General features: G+C 45.8%; 1 protein-coding gene and 1 long non-coding RNA gene across 2 annotated transcripts in view; both read right to left on the bottom strand.

The window, feature by feature from the left end:
* LOC310851616 (gap junction delta-2 protein-like) overlaps positions 1-9,992 on the bottom strand; it is a 175,706-nt gene extending 165,714 nt beyond the window's left edge. The window contains exon 1 of the mRNA XM_083754198.1: positions 9,983-9,992. The gene's annotated coding sequence lies outside the window, so the exon portion shown is untranslated. The remainder of the gene's footprint in view (positions 1-9,982) is intronic.
* LOC310851829 overlaps positions 1-15,125 on the bottom strand; it is a 305,116-nt gene that overhangs the window by 210,461 nt on the left and 79,530 nt on the right. The gene's annotated exons all lie outside the window — the stretch shown is intronic.

The raw sequence follows: 15,125 nt of genomic DNA, 5'->3' as shown, positions 1-15,125 counted from the left end.
TGGAGACAGGAGCCCTACGGGAGTTTAAAACAGTTTCTGCAAATGCTTGGAAGTGGCATGTCAGAAAATTAGGTCAATAGATTCTACCCTATCTATATTCCCAAACATTTTTCTGTCCGTCTAATATTTTTTTTTGGGGGGGGAACTTAAAGGAGAATTTCTTGTTAAATGCATTTCAGAATAGTTTGCAGAACAAAAATAGAACCTTTCCTTAAAAAAAAAAAGCTACAGTTTTGGAAATAATTCTGATGATTTTGAGTGGCGTGCTTCCATCTCCAGGAATTTATTGGCAACCAAACTCCATGTTGCATTGTGCTGAGAAAAAGCACCTGTTCATTCCTTCATGGCAGCCAGTAAAATGAGACTTAACAGAGCCAAAGGAAATGTTCGTTAATGAAGAAGCATCCTGCCAGGTCTCTCTGTGCGTACGCAGTTTTGAACACAGAATTTGAGGCTGGAGGCAGGTTTTTGTTTTTCCCAGAGAGCTGAAAGCACTCTAGAAGTGGGATGGCTGTTGGTAGTATAAACAAACCTCCATTTTCTATGTCTGGTTTGGAAGGTTTTGTATTTTTACAAGCTGCAAAATGTGTTTTGGCCAAAGTTGACAGTGGAGCAAAAGATTATAGCTGGAGTAGATAAGCAATAGTTTTTAAAGGGAGTTTTAAAAGTCGCTTGAGAGAGAGGTTTTGCCTCTCATGGTTGCAGGCACACAATCAGTAATTTATGTCTGATCCAAAGGGTTTTTAAAGCATCTGAAACATGCAGAACCTGTTTGCCAGAGCAGCCAACTCTCTTTCAAATCACCTTCCAATCTCTAACAAAAGGGGTCACGTCCCCAGCCTGGGTTCCTCCAGATCATGGGTAGGCAAACTAAGGCCTGGGGGCCGGATCCGGCCCATTCGCCTTCTAAATCTGGCCTGCGGACGGTCCAGGAATCAGCATGTAGAATGTGTGCTTTTATTTAAAATGCATCGCTGGGTTATTTGTAGGGCATAGGAATTCGTTCATTATTAGTATTTTTTCAAAATACAGTCCGGCCCCCCACAAGGTCTGAGGGACAGTGGAACGGCCCCCTGCTGAAAAAGTTTGCTGACCCCTGCTCTAGATGTTTCAGGCTGTGGCTTGGTGATGCAACACATCTGGAGAGCATCAGCTTGAGGAATGTTGCTCCAAGCTGAGTTCACACCATTAGAACGGATCCTGTCTCAAGCCACTTCCTACTCTCTTTTTTAAAAAAATTATAGGCCACCAAGGGCAACTCCCATTCTATCATAAAAACATAATGGTTTTTTTTTTTTTAAAGGAGACTCTTAATCTCAGGGTTGTGGATTCGAGTCCCACGTTTTGCAAAAAGATTCCTGTATTATGGAGGGTTGTGCTAGATGACCCCAGGGTGCCTTGCAACTGCGATTCTATGTGTATATTAGTCAGAGCCTCTTGGGTAGGATCATGCCTGCTGGATAGCTTCCGCTTACAGTGGTACCTCAGGTTAAGTACTTAATTCGTTCCGGAGGTCCGTTCTTAACCTGAAACTGTTCTTAACCAGAAGCACCACTTTAGCTAATGGGGCCTCCTGCTGCTGCCGCGCCGCTGGAGCACGATTTCTGTTCTCATCCTGAAGCAATGTTCTTAACCTGAAGCACTATTTCTGGGTTAGTGGAGTCTGTAACCTGAAGCGTATGTAACCTGAGGTACCACTGTACTCGGGAATCAAAAAGTTTTGTGTCTTTTTGTAGAAAATGCATAGTTTTCTGTGCATTCAGCAATTCCCATTTTCTGTGTTCTGTGACGCAGGCAGCAATGTCCGCAGCAGTTACGAAGAAGGCCGGCTGAAAGGAATAACGGAGGCTAATGTTGGCACCAGCCAGCGGAGATATATTTTGTCAAAACAGCTCTCTTGTTCTTTAAAAAAAGGCATTCCAGAAAAATGAGGGTGCAGGCCCTTTCTCCATCCTGGGCTCCCTTTGCACGAGCTTCAGGTGTTTGGTGCTCTTATCTGGCTTGGGTGTGCGATGCCCCAGCTTCCCAGAAAGTCTTCCTGTCGTCCGGACTCGGTAACCGACCCCAGTCCGCACTTGCCATTTGTTATTTTTGCTTATCTAATTTAGCAAATGCCCCAATCCTCTTAAGGCCGCTGCTCTCACCCTCCCTCCCTCCACCCCCACCCACTGCGCAGATTGGTAACTGAATTAGAAGGGATTATAGGACCCACTAAGGATGACAAATTGGTTCTTCGATGCTGGGTGACAGCTGCCCAGGGTGGCGCTGCCAGCCGAGTCCCCCTGGGTAACCTCATTTAATTAAACAGGACTTGGGACCGTGCGCCGAGGGGAAGGCGGGGCTTAAAACAGGAAAGGTAGTTGGAGGACCACGAGGAAGACTGAAGCAGCCCCTTGGCCTAAATGCTCCTATTGCAAAGTTGGGCGGAAGCAACTGCGCAGACGTCGCTGCGGTTTCTCGTAACCCTCATGCGACCCATTTCTGGTGAAAATCATGTTTTAAGTTGATATCTTTGGAGTTATTTTTATAATGGGCTTCTATAGCATCAGCACATGAGGTGCTTTACTGAGGAGCATTGGCCAAAATTACAGGTCTCCGCCCCGAAGAAAATACAGTGAAAGGGGTGGTGCTGATGTTAGTATTGTACTGCTGGCTTCTTGCTCCCATAAACATCTATTCGCAATAATAATAATAATAATTTATGCCCTGCCTTTTCCCCTAGTGGGACTTATTTGTACAGATACAAATAAGAACCATGGGAAACATACCGTACAACCATTAAAAACAATTAAACAGTAATAGAATTTTAAATTCTACACACATATAAAATCTTGAGTGGTAGTATGATATCTGCAGACTCCGGGAAGATCATAATAATAACGGTAATAATAATAACACTAATAATAAATTACCATGTGACCTTTCACGATTCCCTCACTTGACACGCAAAGAGAATCGCTTTCTTTAAAAACAGAAGATAGTTTAAAAGATCTGTAGCGATTATGCTGTGATCTCAGTCACGGCATGTTGCCGTTTTAATTTTGCCTAGATTATTTTTCCTAACGGTCTTAATGAGCCTGCAGTTTGCCCTGTTGGGTTTGCATGTCACTGAAGAACAGAGTTTCTCTGTCCCTTATTCACACATGGAAACCAGGACGATGCTGGAATCAAAGAACGAGGGCAGCTACTTTTTTAGGCCAAACAAAATGTCACAAGATAGGTTTCCATATTTATTTTCTAAGGGTAGATGTTAAGCAAAGCAAGAAATTGGGGTGGGGGAGCAGGGGGAGAGAAATGCAGCAATTGTCTCAATATTAAAAGGAGCGTGGGAAGAGGAGACCACAAACCTAAGCCCACTTAGATGGGAGCAAGTTCTGTGGAATTCAAGCAGCTATTACATCATCATTATTTGAAAATTCATCAAGGCGGCTTGCAGCATGTAAAACACAAGGAGCTCAGTCTACAAATATATATATATATAAGATAATTTAAAGCGTCAGCTGATGGTGGTTGGTTAAAAAGAAGATATTGTGAAGGCCTGACTGCACACTGCAGTTTCAGAAGATGTCTGGACTCTTAATCAATTAAGGTCACCCAGGTTCTGTCCAGGTTTCAGGTTATATCTAGGGATTGGTGATGGTGGTGGTGGGGTTACACAATGCCAGATTCCCCATTTTTAAAATTTGAAATCTAGTATTTAGATCTGTCTGAGTGGTCCAGTATGCCAAAGCAGAGAACAGCACACACTCTTTTTAATCTCAAACTGTTTACTCTCCAATTGCACCCAATAACCTGGCCCTTTAAGAGCAGCCAGACAGAGAGAAATTTGGCTCTTCTTAATCATTTTTCCATACTTGTTTCTGCTTGTCCCCTGACCTCAGACGGCCAAATCCAAAGGGTTGCAGGGAGGCGTCCGTAGCTTCAGTCATTATGGCTGAGCAAAGCAAATTGTTTTGCGGAACACAACTGTTTGGCGTTTTCGGTTTGTGAAAAACCTCCTTCTCAAAGATTGAGATGATAAATTGGCATGCAAAATTGCAATACAATTCAAACACAACCCTGACCTCCCCCTGCACTTGTTTTTAAGCAGGAGTGTGTGTGGCAGGAAAGATATAAATATAATCTCTCTGTTTGTGGCTCTCTCTCTTTCTGATATTGACATTTCAAGCTGTACATTTACAGCAACAATCTCCGCTTGAAATTCAAAAGGCGCAGCCTTTAAAAACATTGCTCTTTACCATGAACGGATTGAAAGTGCTATTGAGGAGTTTATTCACATTCCTACATACAAGGCTGAATCTATCAAAATTCCCTCTTCCAATCTACTGTGAAAACTCAGGTGCCTTGTTGGGTCACGATTTCCTCACCCAGAGGAAAAGATTTGCTGGCGAAATGTCTGCACTGCCAGGCTGCTGTTAAATGCAGAGGAGCAGGGGCAGGAAACAAGGTTGGCAACCTAAAAACATAAACAAAACCACTGGATGAATTCCCACAGAAGCGGCAGCACAGGTGGGAGAAAAGACGAAATCCTTCTACCTGGCTAGGACAGGTACAAAAGCCCCTTTTGTCTCTCACACCTGGAAAACCCTTGTGAGCTGAGCTGAACAGAAGAGAAGACATTGTTATAGTCAAAAGGTCTATGGAATTGCATCTCTTGCCAGATCACCAGCCCACTAAGTCCTACTGCAAAATACTGAGCGCGGCTGCCAACACACTTCTCTTTCCAGGAAACAAAAAGGGCCAGGTCACATGGGCACTTACATCACGGCGGGGATTACGGCCCTAATGGATTTGAAATGTTCTAGGGCAGATTTAACGGTTAAAGGAAATAGATTCCCCAGCCCCCCTCTACCAATTAATATACATTAAACTAGCTGAAATAAATGTGCCTTTTGCCAAACGGGAGGAAAACAAAACAACACTGTTGTGTATTGAGTCAAAGGATTTTATATCTGTATTATTATTGTCTGTATTGCATTAGGGTAAAGTAACTGCCTTTTGGTTCCAGAGGGTACAGCTACTATTGGTTCATTTAAGCTGCTGTATTTGGATCCTCTGTCTTATTGGTTTCCTCCAAAAGGCAGGACTGTGATTGCCTGATATTGCTCCCTCCAAAATGTATCCTTTCTAGCTTGTTCCCTGTCCCTATAAATGTAGCTCTCCCCTCCTCAAGTCTCAGTCTTGTTTGCTTTAATAAAGAAGTGTTACTAGAGAACTGTCTCCAGCATATCATGTCAACAGAGCTGAAATCACAAACCCCACGTCACAACAAACACCACACACACACATCCCGAACTATTCTGTAAGAAGTACTGTATTTTTTGCTCTAGAAGGCTCACTTTTTCCCTCCTAAAAAGTAAGGGGAAATGTGTGTGCGTCTTATGGAGCGAATGCAGGCTGCGCAGCTATCCCAGAAGCCAGAACAGCAAGAGGGATTGCTGCTTTCACTGCGCAGCGATCCCTCTTGCTGTTCTGGCTTCTGAGATTCAGAATATTTTTTTTTCTTGTTTTCCTCCTCCAAAAACTAGGTGCGTCTTGTAGTCTGGTGCGTCTTATAGAGCGAAAAATACGGGTAGGTTGATTTCCAAATTGAGAGGTTTGGGGGCTGCCTGGATCAAATGAATGCCATTCCCTGTCAAATATTCCAGAACCTGATTTATTTGTTATTTCTTTATTGTTCTTATAGCCCACCTTTTCATCCAAGGAACTCAAGGGGGCCTACATAGTTTCCTCGCTCCTCATTTAATCCACAGAACAACCCTGTGAGGTAGGCTCAGAGGCATAGCTGTCAACTTTTCCCCTTTCTTGTGAGGAATCCTATTCGGAATAAGGGAATTTCCCTTACAAAAAGGGAAAAGTTGACAGCTATGCTCAGAGGAAGTGGCTGGCCCCCAATGTCGCCCAGCTGAGGGGGGTTCAGATCTGCAGGGCCCCACCATGCACTTGCAGCCCACCCAACACACAATCAAAGCACATGACTTCCCCCAAATAATCCTGGGAGTTGTAGTTTGTTCCTGGGAATTGTAGCTCCATGAGGGGAGAAGTCCTGGCTGGTGGCAGGACCAGGAGTTTGCATCGTCTTAGGAAGAGAAAGAGGTGAGTGTTCAAATGAAGCTTTTAATGCATTAAAGCGCCTGGTACTTTTATTATGAGTGTTTTCTGCAGCATTTTCCTGACAGGATAAAATCTCAGCCGCAATGTCTCCACTTTGTAGCAATACTTTGTGCATGGTCATTAATTTCCATGGGTCTACTCTGAGCAAGACCTGCATGGGACACAAGATCCGTGAAAACAAAAGCATAGCTTAAAATCAAGAAAACAGCAGCGTGAAAGCAAAGGTTTCCGGGAATACAAATAAAACAGGACCCAGTCTTATGGGTCAGGGAGAGCCTGGATAAATAAGAGATGTATTTTCAAGACTTCTGAAGTAATGGGTGGTTGCTGCATTCCATGCGGCAGAGGGAAGGGCCAGAAAGTCAGAGGCAGTACATTCTTCTGAATACAGTGGTACCTCGGGTTACATATGCTTCAGGTTACAGACTCCGCTAACGCAGAAATAGTACCTCGGGTTAAGAACTTTGTTTCAGGATGAGAACAGAAATCGTGCTGTGGCGGCACGGCAGCAGCAGGAGGCCCCATTAGTTAAAGTGGTGCTTCAGGTTAAGAACAGTTTCAGGTTAAGAACGGACCTCTGGAACGAATTAAGTACTTAACCCGAGGTACCACTGTACAGGTTTCCCACAGACATCTGATTGGCGACTATGAGAACAAGATGCTAGAATAGATGGGCCATTGAGCTGGTCCAGAAGGTTCTTCTGATGCAATGCTCTTGAAGCATCTTCAACCACTCTAGAGAGGACTTGATTTCCAGAGCCCTCACTGTCTTTTGTTAGGCTTGACAGCTCAGGAGTATCCCAGATCCAGAGAATTCAGGGCCCAGACCTGAGACCTAGGGGGCGCAACAGAGACAGCCCCTGGAGACGGAGGTTAATTGGGAGAGAGCAGCAGAGGAGGGCAGGATCTCCACTTCACCCTGAGCAGGGGTGCCAACTTGAATAAAATATTGGGTAGGCCTAGGTAAGCCCCGGCCTGCATAACTGACCTCAAAACACGGCTCACACACATCATTTGAATGGCAAGGCCCTAAACTGGGGGGGGGGGGGCTGCCCCCTCAAATATTTTATGGGACCTAGGAGATGGCTTCTATGACCCCATGTCTATGCTATAATTTGCAGCCAGCTTGTGCCCAGCTGAAACTTGCAAGCTACATACACAGTCTTTTCAAACAACAACAACAATTTATTTATACCCCACCACTCTGGGCGGCTTCCAACAGAATATAGAAATACAATAATCTATTAAACATTAAAAGGTTCCCTAAACAGGGCTGCCTTCAGATGTCTTCTGAATGTCTGGTAGTTGTTGTTCTCTTTGACATCTGGTGGGAGGGTGTTCCGCAGGGTGGGCACCACCACCAAGAAGGCCCTCTGCTTGGTTCCCTGTAACATGGCTCCTCGCAGCGAAGGAACCACCAGAAGGCCCTTGGCTCCAGACCTCAGTGTTCAGGAAGAACAATGGGGGTGGAGACGCTCCTTCAGGTATATTGGACTGATATTATTATTATTATTATTATTATTATTATTATTATTATTATTATTATTACTACAAACATCACCATCATTACTGGCACCCTCACACACCTGGAGACACAAGCCCTCCATCTGCCCCCAGAAGGGGCTAGGCAAACTTGGTCCATCAATGCCCTTTTTTAAAAAAAAAAAAGTGGTGCTATTAGAAGGATTTTTTAAAAAAAGCTCACATGCAAGTCAGGTTCCCTCACAACAGACCGCAACTTGCACACACTTGAAGAAGGCTCTTTGTCCATTGGATTCTGATTTATTTATGGGAAACGGGGAATCTCCGCTTGCCCAAACTAAGGTTGCCAGGGGCCAGCGAGAGATGGGTTTTGCCTCCGTTTCCAAGAAAGAATCCTCTCTCAAAGGACCAGTTGATGGCATTTTACCATTGTCCTGTTGAGAGTGTATTAATTTATGGTCTCTGTGTGTGGTTTGGGAGCTGCATGGCCAGGGAAAAAACAATGCTGTCCAGGGTTGTAAAGACTGCAGAGAGAATAATTGGGTGCACTCTTCCCACCTCGGATCAAATTTATGCTTTCAGGTGCCATAAGAAAGCAGCAGAGATAGCGCAGGATAGTGCGCACCCTGGAAACGATCTCTTTCAGCTTCTGCCTTCTGGAAGAAGGTACAGGGTTATAAAGACTAGGACCAGCTGCCTGAGAAACAGTTTCTATCCAAATGCAATTTTGGTTTTAAACGCGGTGTAAGGTAGTCTCTATAGCAGTATATTGTATTTAATTATGGGGTATCAGAGTTTTTAGGGGGTTAACCAGGCTGGGATAGCAGGCTTGTTGGTTTTTGAATGTCTGATGTAGATTTTTTTTCAATTTCGTTGTTCTGTATGGGACAATGACAATAAAGATTATCGTATCGTAGAAGGTGGGTTCCACAGCTTGTCGCTGGCAGAAAGGTTTTGAAGGAAGATGGGGGAGAGGGGGTTGGTAAGGGGTGGGGGAGTGGGTCAGAAAATTTAATCTGCAAACCTGTCAGCAGGTTTTAAAGCAGAAAAGTAGACAGGCAGATTGGATGTTAATCTGCCTTGATCCCCCAGAGACAGATGGGCGGAGGAGCTGCCCGCAGAGGAGGAAGACCTTGCAAAGGTGAAGCCAGGAGGCAAACAGAAAACCGTCTGGCAGAGCCGGGGAGAGGAAGGCGAAGGAGAAAAGAGGGAGATGCTGGGGGGGGGGGGGGCAGCCAGGGGAGCGGATGTGGGGAAACAAGGTTAAGCTTGGTTTACTTTTTTCTCTCCCCCTAATGAACTGGATAAGTCGGGTAAGGGAATTGCAGGCTGCAGCCGGGCAAGACCCACACAAGTGGGGCTGCGTTTGTAGCAGGCTAGCCACCCTCCCTAGAAGAAACAAACCTCAATCCCATGAATTGTGGGAGTCTCAACTCAGATCGGTTAATGAACGGATTTCATATGCATGCGAATCAAAAACATACGGAGGAAATCATCTTCTCGCAATGTAGGATTCGAAGGCCTGTGCTGAGGTTATTAGGAAATCCCTCCCCTTATATTATCAGACAGGCGCCATGGCCTCCGTTCTGTTTGCGGAACCTATTAAAGACCTTAAATTTTCCCCAAAACAATCCAAGACTTTCGATATACTAAACAGTTTCATTTATTGAATTAATTTTATAAGGAAATGATTTTAGAATGTTGTATTATTTTATTGTTGTTAGCCACCCTGAGCCCGGCTTCGGCTGGGGAAGGCGGGATATAAATAAAAATTTATTTATTTATTATAAAATTGTTTTGCACATGTATTTACCTTTTATCGATGTTTTGGTGTTGAGGTGTTTTCGCAGGAAGCGATTCACAGTTGGAAGTACGGTAAATAATTGGAACTGCGGGGAGCTCATAAGGTTGTATCCATTGTTCGACCTACTCGGATCAGGCCCATTTTAAGTAATGGACACTGCTAACTTAGGTCTACTAATTTCAATGGGTCTATAACTTTTCTTTGGGTAAGCCCTCTTAGTGTAGACCATGGGTAGGATAAAAAAAAGTGTAGACCATGGGTAGGATAAAAAAAATAAAAAAAACAACATAAGAAGAGTCTTTTACCTGGATCAGGCCCAAGGCCCATCATTCAATGTAGACTATATTGAGATAGGTTAGCTGCGAAAAACAGACACAGGGTGGATGTTGTCCTGCAAATTTTAATTCCAATAATTAATAAAGATCATTTTTCAATAAATCCTGTGGATTTTGCTGAGCTGGGGCATAGTAAGTCTGTTCCGTAAGTACGGCAATTTCCCCAAAAAGATTAAACACAGAATTACAGTAATATTGTGGATCTTGCAGTTAAGAGAGTTCTGGGGCAGATAACAAGCTTGGTAACAGCTCTCCGCAATTGTTTGATGTCTTTCAAGGCTCATAGTCTTCCCCGGCCATCAGTGGAACAGAATGCTATTTATTTCATTTATTTATTACTTTCTCATCTCATCTTTTTCTCGAGTGAACTCAAGCTGGCATAGATGGTTCTGCATCTCCTTGCCCCTACAACCCTGTGAAGTAGGTTAGGCTGAGAGGAAGACTGGCCCAAGGTCACCCAGTGAGATTTGTGGCAACTGGGAACCCGCCTTCCAGGTCCTGCTGCGACACTAACCACTACACCACACTGCCTTATCAGACCTCTGGGTCCATCCAGCTCTGTACTGCCCACGCTGACTGGCAATGGCTCTGTCCAGAGTTTCAGATAGACCGTCTCAGCCCTACCTGGAGATGCCGGGGATTTGAACCTGGGACCTTCTGTGTGGAAAGCAGGTGCTCTTAGCTGCTGAGCTAAGCCCTTGTTTAAGCCGTGGCACGGAGCTCTTTTTAACATTCCCAGTAAGATGCACTTGGAAGCAGAAGCTCTCTGTCGTCTGTACTGGGCTGCCTTGGCACCATCAGGGCAGGACTTTAGGACAGGGGTCAGAAGGGGGCCGGTCCACTGTCCCTCAGACCTTGTGGGGGGCCGGACTATATTTTGAAAAAAAGAAAAGAACGAATTCCTATGCCCCACAAATAACCCAGAGATGCATTTTAAAGAAAAGGACACATTCTACTCATATAAAAACACACTGATTCCCAGACTGTCCGTGGGCCGGATTTAGAAGGCAATTGGACCAGATCCAGCCAAACAGGCCTTACTTTGCCGACCCATGCTTAAGGCATGCTCCTAAGCAGTGGCGTAGCGTGGGGGGTGCAGGGGGGCTGGCCGCACCGGGCGCAACATCTGGGGGGGGGGCGCGCTCGCCGCCTCCGGAGTCGCCGAAGAGCCTCGGGCGCAGGCTGTAGCAGAGCCCCATGTCTCACGGAACCGACGAGCTGTACGCGCATCTGGGCTGAAGGTGTCCGGCAGGCACGTCCGGGCAGCAGAGGGCGTGCCAGGCAGCCCCTCCTCACAGCCCCGCCGCCACCGCTGCTGCTGCAGCTGCTGGGCCATGTTGCATTTTCCTTGCCTCTCTGCCCTCCTCCTCCTCCGGGCAAATGGCACCGTTTGGGCGGCAGCGCCAGCGGCAACTTGCCTCAGATCACCTGACACGGACCTGCCGCTACCTTACCGTAAATACCCCAGCCCAGGCAGCAGCAAGAAGAAGCTGGCAGCGGCGGCAGGTTAGGGGTTAGGGGCGCAAATTACTTGCCTTGCCCTGGGTGCTGACAACCCACGCTATGCCGCTGGTCCTAAGGAAGCCCCTTAGCAAAATAAGCAGGAGGGCTCCAGGTATCTAAAGAGGGGATGCCTCTATTGTCCAGACACATCATGTCCAGAATCCAACGTTGTCTAGCGGCACCATGGTTGGGCTGAAATTAATAATAATAATAATACAGTGGTACCTCTGGTTGCGAACGGGATCCATTCCGGAGGCCCATTTGCGATGTGAAAAGCCCGCAACCTGAAGTGCCGTATCTGTGCAGATGCATGGCGCGATTTAGCGCTACTGCGCATGCACAGGAGGTGAAACCCGGAAGTAACCCTTTCTGGTACTTCCGGGTCGCTGCAGGACACAACCTGAAAAAATGTAACATGAAGCAAACCTATTATTATTATTATTAAGGATTTCTCTTTTGTTATTTTAGTTGCTTATATTTACCTGTATTTATTTAAAGCAAAATAAAAACAAACAAACATGAGGTATGACTGTAATAATAAATTTATACCCTGCCCATCTGGCTGGGTTTCCCCAGCCACTCTGGGCGGCTCCCAACAAAATATTAAAAACATGATAAAACGTCAAACTTTAAGAATTTCCCTAAACAGGGCTGCCTTCAGATGTCTTCTAAAAGTCAGATAGTTGTTTATTTCCTTGACATCTGATGGGAGGGTGTTTCACAGGGCAGTTGCCACCACCGAGAAGGCCCTCTCTGCCCAGTTACCTGTAACTTCACTTCTCGCAGTGAGGGAACTGCCAGAAGGCCCTCAGAGCTGGACCTCCGTGTTCGGGCTGAACAATGGAGGTGGAGACGCTCCTTCAGGTCTACTGGGCCTTTAAGGCCGTTTAGGGCTTTAAAGGTCAGCACCAACACTTTGAATTGTGCTCGGAAACGTACTGGGAACCAATGTACGCCTTTCAGGACTGGTGTTATATGGTTCTGGTGGCCACTCCCAGTCACCAGTCTAGCTGCCGCATTCTGGATTAGTTGTAGTTTCTGGGTCACCTTCAAAGGTAGCCCCACAAAGAGCGCATTGCAGTAGTCCAAGAGGGACTAAAACAACGACAATACACAGAGGTGACAGGTACACCTGTCTTCATGCAACTGAGTTAAATTTCTAAGTTGCTGAGAAAGCCACAGAACAACTGGAGCATTATAACTGACTCAAAATGTGGGGGTTTGTTGTTGTTTTGTGCAGTGGGGGGGGGGAAGTCAAAGGGGCTGGAGGGGGGAGGAAAGACCTGGAGATTGTTCTCAGGTATGCACAGAGACACACAGTGGCTGGCTGGCAGAGGTGCCCAAACGTGGTTTTCAGCCATGCTGTGACCCAGCATTTCCCAACCTGGTGCCCATACCTTTCAACATTTCTCTGGTGAAAATAGGGACATCCTATAATAATAGTAATAATAATAGTAACAACAACACCACCAACAACAACAATAATATTCTGCCCATCTGAATTGGTTGCCCCAGCCACTCTAGGCGGCTTCCAACATATATAAAAAACATAATAAAACATGGAAAAAAAACTACCCTATGCAGGGCTGCCTTCTAAAGGTTGTACTGTACAGTGACTTATCTTTTAAAAAATTTTTTTATTGATTTTCCAAAATTTTAAACAAACAAAAATCATAACTGAACTTGGTCCAATCTTAGTAACATTGTTAAATGACTTCCTCAAATTACCTTGACTGAATTTCATTATATATCATTGTAACGGTTTTCCAAAATAAAATCTCATAAAATTTACTTAGTCCTCTTAACATCTTTGTTTCTTTTCATCTTAACTTTAAACATGTTGTTCTCTAACTTCATATATTTAAATCCTTAGCGTATCTATTTCTTTGCAGTATAGTGACTTATCTCCTTGGCTCCAGGATAGGATAACTCCATACCCTCCAAGTTTTATCGGTTGAAAATAGGGACGTCCTCAGGAAAAGCGGGACATTCTGGGATCAAATCAGAAAGCGAAACAGCTTCTGTAAATCAGGGACTGTCCCTGGAAAATAGGGACACTTGTAGTGTGGGCACCCTGGTAAGAAGAGGTCTGTTGTTATCAGAACAAAGGGTGCCCCTCTAATTCAGGGTCCTGTTCTCACAGCAGGGGCAGACTTTGGGCTTTCCAATTTCAGCAGCACCCTGGGCCACATGACGCCAGCCTTCAGTGCCCCTCCCTGCCTCTTGCCTCCCATCATTGTAACCTTCGACGCCTCCCTTTCCATGGAGGCACAGGTTGCAGATACAGCAAAGGTGGCATTTTTCCATCTCCGCCATATTAAGCAGTTGGTCCCTTACCTTTCCCGCCCCAACCTGGCCACAGTGATCCATACGACGGTCACCTCCAGGCTTGATTATTGTAACTCACTCTACACGGGGCTGCCCTTGAAGCTGACCCAGAAACTCCAGCGGGTGCAGAATGCCGTGGCGAGGCTCCTTACGGGGTCCTTGCCGTGGGATCACATTCATCCAGTGCTATACCAGCTCCACTGGCTCCCGGTGGAGTACAGGATCAGGTTTAAGGTGCTGGTTTTGACCTTTAAAGCCCTATGCGGCCTAGGACCCACGTGCCCATGGGACCGCCTCTTCTGGTATGCCCCGCGGAGGACCTTAAGGTCCACCAATGACAACACCTTGGAGGTCCCAAGTAGCAAGGTGGTTAGATTGGTCTCAACTAGGGCCAGGGCCTTTTCAGTACTGGCCCCGACTTGGCGGAACGCTCTGTCACAAGAGACCAGGGCCCTGCAGGATTTGACATCTTTCCACCGGGCCTGCAAGACAGAGCTGTTCCGCCTGGCCTTTGGTTTGGACTCAGTCTGACCCTTATGTTTCCCTCTCCCCTTAGGGTTTTGATCTATGGGCTACTTTTAAAATGAGGCTGCATTTTAAATTGCATTTTAACCTGTATTTTAAATTGGTCCCCCTCCCCATTATGTTTTACTGTAATTTTACTGGTGTCAGCTGACCTGAGCCCGGCTCTGGCTGGGGAAGGCAGGGTATAAATAAAAATTTTTATTATTATTATTATTATTATTATTATTATTATTATTATTAATATTAATTATCTGATTAAGAGAGTGAATTTATATCCTTGGGATGTTTGTATCTGCACTGTGCCATGGAAGGGGGCTAATGATTTGTTACTTTGGGTTGTCCAAGACCAGGAAGGGCATCTTGGAGAAGGGGGAAAGCCCATGGCTGCTTGCAGCTTTTGTGGCTGTTTAATTTTACTCTTAATTTTAATGTGAATGATTTATGTGCAGTTAACATGCCCAAATCACATTGTCGGTGAAACCGAAAACAAATCCTAGGGAGCATTTACTGCCTCCCATGCAACTTTGTTCTTGCTGGCATCTGACTGTGTCCAAGAGACAATGGAGTGTGCCTCTGGGGGCGCAGTCAAACCTCTGTAGAATCACAGCGCCTGCTGAGGCTGCAGAGAAGGGTAACTTGTAGCTGCTGCCTCCTGCGTTGTTTCTGCTGCATTAGCAGCACAAAAGTGACCTCTCCGGGGTGCAAGCCTGTTCAGTGTGCATGGAGGTCCTGGGCTGCCCAGTTGACAAGACCCCCCTCACGGTCTCGCTGATGTGGTCCAAAGGAAAGCAGAGCAAGACCTTTGGCACCAGTCTGGCTGCAGGAGTTGCCAGAAGGAGGCAGCTCAACTGTTTTAGGGATTCCACACTGGATTTGTGTAGGGTTTACTCCTTTTCTTCTCCCGAAGATATCCTGCAAGGCAGCAGAGGTAGAGGATCTAAGTTTTCCTCCTCCTAGATGGGCTCCCTTCCCAGGTGGGTGAGCCCCCTCTCCCCCTCATTTCCCTCTATAGTATGGGTAGGGCCGGATTTGGC

Source organism: Podarcis gaigeae (assembly GCF_964106915.1).
Source record: "Podarcis gaigeae genome assembly, chromosome: 8".
In the NCBI taxonomy this organism is placed as follows: domain Eukaryota; kingdom Metazoa; phylum Chordata; class Lepidosauria; order Squamata; family Lacertidae; genus Podarcis; species Podarcis gaigeae.
This window is presented reverse-complemented; position numbering and strand designations above follow the sequence as displayed.